The sequence below is a fragment of the Belonocnema kinseyi genome, chromosome 9 (assembly GCF_010883055.1).
Source record: "Belonocnema kinseyi isolate 2016_QV_RU_SX_M_011 chromosome 9, B_treatae_v1, whole genome shotgun sequence".
NCBI lineage: Eukaryota > Metazoa > Arthropoda > Insecta > Hymenoptera > Cynipidae > Belonocnema > Belonocnema kinseyi.
In genome coordinates, this window is record NC_046665.1 from 43,153,093 (window position 1) to 43,160,938 (window position 7,846).

General features: G+C 28.9%; 1 long non-coding RNA gene across 1 annotated transcript in view; it reads left to right on the top strand.

Moving 5' to 3' along the window:
* Positions 1–7,846, top strand: part of LOC117180762 — a 10,421-nt gene that overhangs the window by 2,195 nt on the left and 380 nt on the right. The gene's annotated exons all lie outside the window — the stretch shown is intronic.

Here is a 7,846-nt window from a genome sequence, read left to right on the forward strand (position 1 = left end):
AAGCTATCTAAGGATGGTACTATAGAACGCCACCTCAAGGTAGGCCTAGTGGCGCCATCTCTTGGTCAGGCCGGAAACTTATCAATCCACCCTCGTATGTAACTATTTTTTTCAAATGAGTTTTTTTTGTTGATATTAATTTGTTTAAACTAAAAATTTAACTATTTTAATAGAATATTCCCATATTGTTTTTAAAAATTTAGCTCTTTGGTTGAAAATTAATTTTATGAACTGAAAATGTAATTATTAAATTTTTTTAATTGAAAATTTGCGTTTTGTAGTTGGAAATTCATCTTTTTGGCATTAAGTTAATCTATGCGAGTTGTAGAGTCAGAATTTTAGTTGAAAATTCATCAGTTCTGTTAAAAAATAATTTTTTTAACTGAAAATTCTTACTATTTCATTTGTGGTTCAAAATTGATCTTCCTTAGTTCGAAATTCCACTATGTGGTTGCAAAATTGTCCTCTTCAGTTGAAAATTCATGAATTCTTTTGATAACCTGTTTATTTTTTTGTAGGGAATGAATCTTATTATTTTAAAATTAATCTTCTTGTTTTAAAATTCACTTTTTGGCTAAAAATTAAACTATTCCAGTTTAAAGTTAAACCCTTTTGTTAAAATTTCAGCTCTTTGGTTGAACATTATTTATAGAGACAAAAATTTAAATACTCAAATTTTGATTAACAATTTTTTTTTTCTTGAAAACTCATCTTTTCGGTTTAAAATTCATATATTTCAGTTGAAAATTCATTATTTTAGTTAAAATGCTTCTCTTCTTTTGAATCTTGTTGTTGTTGAAATTAATTTTCTTTTAACTGAAAATGTAATCATTCAAATCGAAACTGAGATATTTTCGAGGACTGGCCTGTTTGTTCGCAGGTAATAACCGGTAATCCGTCAGTTCAACAAAAGGCTAGAGGTTGAAGTCTTGAGGGCAGGCTTCATCTATTTCAGAAATCAGAATATGCTACTTTTACCTGAGTTCACTCCCCCCCCCCCCTCCCCCACCCGAGATGGAGAAAACTGAAGAAACTACGAAACTATATCATTATTCTAAACGTCGGTTTGCACAAACGAACCTTTTTTGTACAAAATTCTTGACTCAGAGATAATTTAATCGAGAATACATTGTAAAATTATGTTCTTATAATTTTGTAAAGAGCTTAGAATTATAAAATAAATTTAGAAATTTAGAGATGTGATAGTATAATGTTATTATTTTTCAAATAAGCAATCATAAGCAGAAGTTTCGTCTCGCTAAAGGTCTAAAGTAATGTCTCCACCTTACCGACATTACAGTTTTTGCGGAGATAGCCTTAAATTCGATTTTTATGTTGATTATCAAAAACATACGATAAAGTATGAATTAATAAGACATTGAACTTTACATTACGGGTCCGTTAAATAAAAATAAAGGAAATTAATTATATACTCTTAAATATTGATCTGTGATAAAAGAATGAATCAGAATTATGTATTAAAAAATTATTTTACCTAAAATCGCGAAACAATCCTATACGCAAAATTCTGCAAAATTTTTTAGACAAAAGTTGTAGATCTCATTGAGATAACAATTTTCTTTTTAAAGCATTTTTTCCAAGAGTGATAGTTTCCGAGACAATTAGTGATATATCTAACGATCAACTATTTCGGTACTGTTCATTACCGTAGCAACAGGCCATAAGTGGCGACAAGAATAATTAGGCACCTCTGTGACTGGTTGCAGAAATAATGTTGGTCAAATCCCTACCCCTTTTCCAAGTCCTGTGGGGGTGGGAAGGCACCCCTGTGATTAGTCACAGAAATAATGTTGTTCAAACCCCTACCCCTTTCCCAAGTCCCGTGGAGGGCGGAAAGGCACCCCTCTGACTAGTCACAGAAATAATTTTGGTCAAACCCCTATCCCTTTTCCAGGTCTTGTGGAGGCGGGTAGGCACCCCTGTGACTGGTCACAGAAATAATATATTTCAACCCCTACCCCTTTCCCAAGTCCCGGAGGGGGGGGGGCGGTAAGACACCCCTCTGAATTTTTGCGAAAGCCATCACTCGCAGGTAAAAATGTTTGAAACAAAAAATGTTTGACTTGATGAGCTATGTATCTTTTTTCAAAATATTTAGCGATATTGTGCGTATTGACTTAGATGAACACAAAAAGCCATTATTTTGATGGGTTTTTGGCATGAAAATCGATTATCACTAATTTTCATGAAAATTGTCACTCTTAAAAAATATATGTATTTTGATAAGATCTATAACTTTTGTATGAATCATTTTGAAAAATTTTGCATATTGCTTAGATAAACAAAAAAGACCATGATTTTAATGGTTTTTTCATGGGTGTACCTTGAAAATTGCCTTGCCGCTAATTTCAACTATCATATTCGTAATCAGTGCATCAAATTACATAAATATAAGAAGTATCAAGAAAATCATAGAATTTAGATATTCGGAACTTAATCCAAAAATTTTTATAAAATAGAATTTCTCTTGATATAAAAAGAATAGTTTACGACGTAAAAAAATATAGGGACATTCGCACCGTTTCAAATCACGAAAAAAACTGAAAAAGCATTCGCAGATGTCCTTCAATTTTACAACTTACGGGATTCAAAAGAACGGTGCTTTAATTTTTAAATGGCTCTGCACAGAAAATTGCCGATCTTTCAAAGTATACCAAAATCGATGTTCAATTGAGTTGCAACAAATTTGAGCCACACCGATTCATTATGAGAATCTAGGGGAAAAGTAGTCATGCCGTCCGAGACGAGAAATACCGAGGCTGGCTCGCTTTCATGTCGTTCATTCCTCGGTTCCGTCTTGTTTTCCTGGAACCACTCCTTGGTTTGTCTCTTCACTTTCTTCCTCGTCCCGTCTCGTCCTTCCTCGGCTACGCCTCGGGTTTTCCGAAGAACGCGACAAATGTGCGCTAGTGGAGCGGGCACCTCGCAGAAGCGTTCTTTTGCCACCCTGTCGCGATAATGCTAGTTAGAGTTCTTTAATGAATAGTTGAAGTCTAAATAAAATTACATATCTTACTTTTTGTCTTTCTCTGATTAATTTAATATCAAACATGAGTATGTTTTGATTATTTCAAAGACTTGACTTCGCTGTATTAGAATTAGTATATCATTTTGTTCTAATGAAACATTTATTTTGCCAATTATAAGAATAGAATATATGAAATAGAAAGGTAATAGTATACGTATATTTTTAAGTCATTCAGAGTTTAAAGAATTTAAAACTAATCATAAACTCATATGATCATCATACAGTCGATTTTATAATTCACGCGTTATTTTTGCATCATAAAATCAGTGTTACGATGCATTAATTAAATACTCTCCCATATGTTTCTTTTTCTAAATAATACGAACCTCTTTCAAATCCTTTTCAATATTTAAATTTAAAAATGTTTAATTTCATCTTTTACTTCAATAAAATATTTTTTCTATACTTTAAAAATAATAGAGAATTTTCGATATTCTTTTCAGATTCAATTAAGAACTCAAGTGCATCTTTAACTCAGATTTAATTTCTTTTAGATTATTTTTCTAATATGTGAAAAACTTCTAAATTATTTATCATATTTAAAAAGTTAATTTCATTTTTAACTCTAATAAAATCTGTTTGATTCTTTTATACACAGACTCTCTAAGGTCTCTCTAATAGTTGAATTAAAACATTATTTTCATCTTTCTATTAAATTAAACCTTTTTATTCATCTCTAATTTTTTGTTTGTAATAGAAACCGCTTTAAAAACTTTTCATATTTAAATAAATTAATTTTAATTTGTTATAACTTAAATAAAAGAAAATAATAATTTTTTTATGAATAGAAATAAAAATGTTTCTCTTTAACATCATCTCTATCAGATTTATTAAAAACTTCTCATAATCAAATAAAAGCGCTGAATTAAAACTCTATTTTAATGAAATCTTTATTTTTTTCCAAAACATTTAATCAAGTTTTTATCGTTATTCCAAAAATAACACACAATTATTAATTTTACTCACATATATATTTATCACATTTGATCAATTTTAGAAATTTTGTTTTGGACATACAATATTTTACAAAAAGAGCATGAAACTCAACAGGGTTCTCAGCAACTTTTAATTTTAAGAACTGTACTATTTATATTTATTCCCAGTACCCCCAACATGTAAAAATTTTTGTTATGAACTGAAATTCTCGAATATTAACTTATTATCATAATGAAAAACATAAATGTCGGGCCAAAATTCTGAATCAGACAAGGCAATAACACGTCTTCAAGTTTTACAAAGTCCGCATCTATAAAAAACAATCGCGAATAATCAACAGCTTCCAATATACATTCAAAAAACTTTAAAACCTGAGTTAGGCACAGAATTTAAAAACAGTTCGAAAATTAATTCACCTGGCACTAGTGATTCATCAGAAATCACATCAGAAGGTTCAACTTCAAATAAAGAATCCCTAATTAACTCTAGTTTCGAAGATAAAACATTAATTTTTTCTTCAAATTCCAAAAATTTTCAAAACGAAACTTTAGACAACAATGCATTGAATGACGTGACTGCCACAAACTTTAATATAAATATCGATGATCAAAATAGAGCAAATTTAACAATAATTGACAATACACAAAAAGATGCTTTAAATAAAGAAAATGATTTTAATGACTCAAATCCATTTCGACAGTAACGATTTAAAGAAACTCAACTAAAACAGGAACATATTATACCGAAAGTAGACATTCAATATTCCTCAAACTTGAAATCAGACTCACAATTTGACCCACAAACGTCAAACATGAGTAAGCTACCTACTAATAATTAACCAACAGGTCTCACTCAGAGATGCACTAGAGGGCATTCCATTATTCGACGGAACGCAAATTTAGTTAAACTTCTCAGAAGTAAGCTTGTGGGAGAAGCTAGAAACTGTATTTATGGTTACAATTACAATACAATAGATAAACTAATAAATAAACTAAAAACAGTGTACGCACCATTAAAAACGGTTTATCAACTTCAGGGAGAATTAGGTAACATTTATCAATGGGAAAATGAAATAGTACTCTCCTATGCAACTAGAGTAAAAGAAATCTCTGATAAAATAAGTGACGCATATAAAGAAAAAAAATAAAAATATGTTGAGTACAGAAGTCAATAAAATAAAAGACAGTTTTATAGAAGAATTAGAAAACGACGCAGTAGATTGTTTTGTTCGAGGATTAAGAACAGAACTGCAAACTAGAATAGGAAAATTATAATTAATTTCAGAAACAGTTAACAGTGCATTAGAAATATAAAGATCAATTGCAGCAACAAAAGAACTAAGAAAAATATAAAACTACCACCAACCAGATGAAACAACAGAAAATAAAATTCAAAATAATAAAGTTAATATTGCTCGCGAAGATATCACATCATGTCAGTTCTGCGGAAAGATTGGACATATGGGACCAACATGTACAACTTTTATACAACAGTTATCAAATTCTAACCAACTACAAAATCAATTTTAAACCAAAAATCAAAGACAAATTCTCCCAAATCATTTTTAAAATCAAAAACAATTTTTTCCTAATCATTTTCAAAATCAAAAACAATTATTTTCTACTCATTTTCAAAATCAAAGACAATTTTCTCCTGATAATTTTCAAAATCAAAGACAATTTCAAAAAAACAATAAAAAATCGTTCACAAATGATACTCATAGACCATTTCAAAATAATAACCAAAGGCAGTTCGTAAACAATAATCCGCGAAAACTTCAAAACTATTCAAGACCAACTACGAATAATTATCAGCGATCACCAATATCATAATAATCAAGGAAAATATTCAAATGCTAACAGAAATCAATTAAAAAATATTCGGTTCAATTCGGGATCATAAGATCAAACATGATCAAACCTGTCAAACCCTAACCATTCTCAACAAAATAATGCACAAAACGGAATTATTATTTGCAATTACTGTGAAAAGAAGGGTCATGATATAAGCGAATGTTTTAAAAGAATTATTAATAACAATTTTCAACAAATACCACAAGAACAACGAACAGAGAGATAACCCACAAGATTTAAAAATAGGAAATAAAGTATTTTTACTAGAAGGAGGAAAAATAAAAAAATTCGATAATCAATATTCAGGCCCCTATCAAATGCTAGAAATTTTAGGAAAAGGAAATGTCAAAATAAAAATAGATAATACATCAAAAGTTGTACACATAAATAGACTCAAGATCTCTCATATTGATATTCAATAACAAATAAAAAAATAAGAAGATCAAACAAAACACATAAGCAACAAAATTTTAAACAATTTTTTTTTCATCTTTTAAATAAATAAAATTACAGATTCAATTACAAGAACATAAATACTACATCAGGAACTAATACAAACTTATTATATTATAATAGAAAGACACGTAATTATAAGCAAATCAATAATATTTTAGTTAAATAAAAAGAGGCAATAATTACTCACTCCACGCAAGACGAAGGAAGTATTCATAAAATACTTTGACCTCAACATAATTTTATTTCCTTCCTCCTACATTGACGAATTTCTTCCAAATAAGGAAGTTTTAATCCTTTGAGAATATATAATCGTTAATATTAATCATATCCGCATTTCTTTTCTAGGATCCAGCTATCGAGAAGCAACATGCCTTAGCATTTAATAATTACTATCCTATTGACATTATTCATTAAGCAGTCATGCAAACAGCAAATTCGTTATATATGAATGAAAATAAAAAAAAAATAACAGAAATTTGTTATAAACCTTTGAGAAAAATTAAATTTCTTTCAAATCAAAATTATTCATAAATATATTTTTTTTTTAAATTAAAATAATATTCCAAATTAAAAGTGTCTTAATGACAGGTTCTTTTGGAATATTTCCATATTGCAATAAAAAGTTCTTAACTAAAATTCTTTTTTGTCAAGTCTTCACGTCAACAATATGCAGAAAAATTCTGAAAACATACAGAAAGGAACTTTTTTTAAAAATATTAATTAAACTCTTAGACATTAAATGTTATTTTTACAAATATATATTCAATATTTTCTTTGCAGAGTTAAAAAAATTATCTACTTATGAGACGTCAGATTAGAAGATTAATTATTTATTAGCATAAACGAAATAATAAAAAAACTCTCTTACAAGGCGCACAAATTAAAATGAAATGCTCATGAATGAAGAAACCTCGTTATAAATTTGCTGCAAGCGAAATTTTATAAATTAAGTTAATAGACTAGAAAGAATTCTAACAACGAGTTGCGAATGTAGAATACAGTTAATACATCCACGATGTCCTGCTAGTATGTGTCTGGATTGCACAGAAGAATACGTAGACAAAAATGTGCGTGTTTTGCTTGGATATGAAATAGAAGTACAAAATAATTATAAACGCCCAATCAATCAAAATCTTGACCACTTCATACGACGATATGAAGACGTTGATTTCTAAACATAAATTTTCACGCTGGAAGAAAATAGCAGGTATATTATTATAAAAAAGATAAATCTTTTGAGAAATTGTAAATATAATATTTCCTACTTCTAAAATAAAAACGAATAATACTATATACTTACCGTACTATTAAATAATTTTTCTTATCTCATATTATCATAATTACATACAAAAGTCTGTTCGAATTTCTCTTTTAATGAAGACAATTTTTTGTATAATAACTATAATTTGAAACACGTCCTCAAACAACACAGGATCACTGAACGATTCATATAACTTTTATTAAACAACAATTTCCCATAAAAACTCTATTTTATCATATATTTCGTGCATATAAAACCATGTTGGACCTGTTTCACTGACCATTTTCCTCA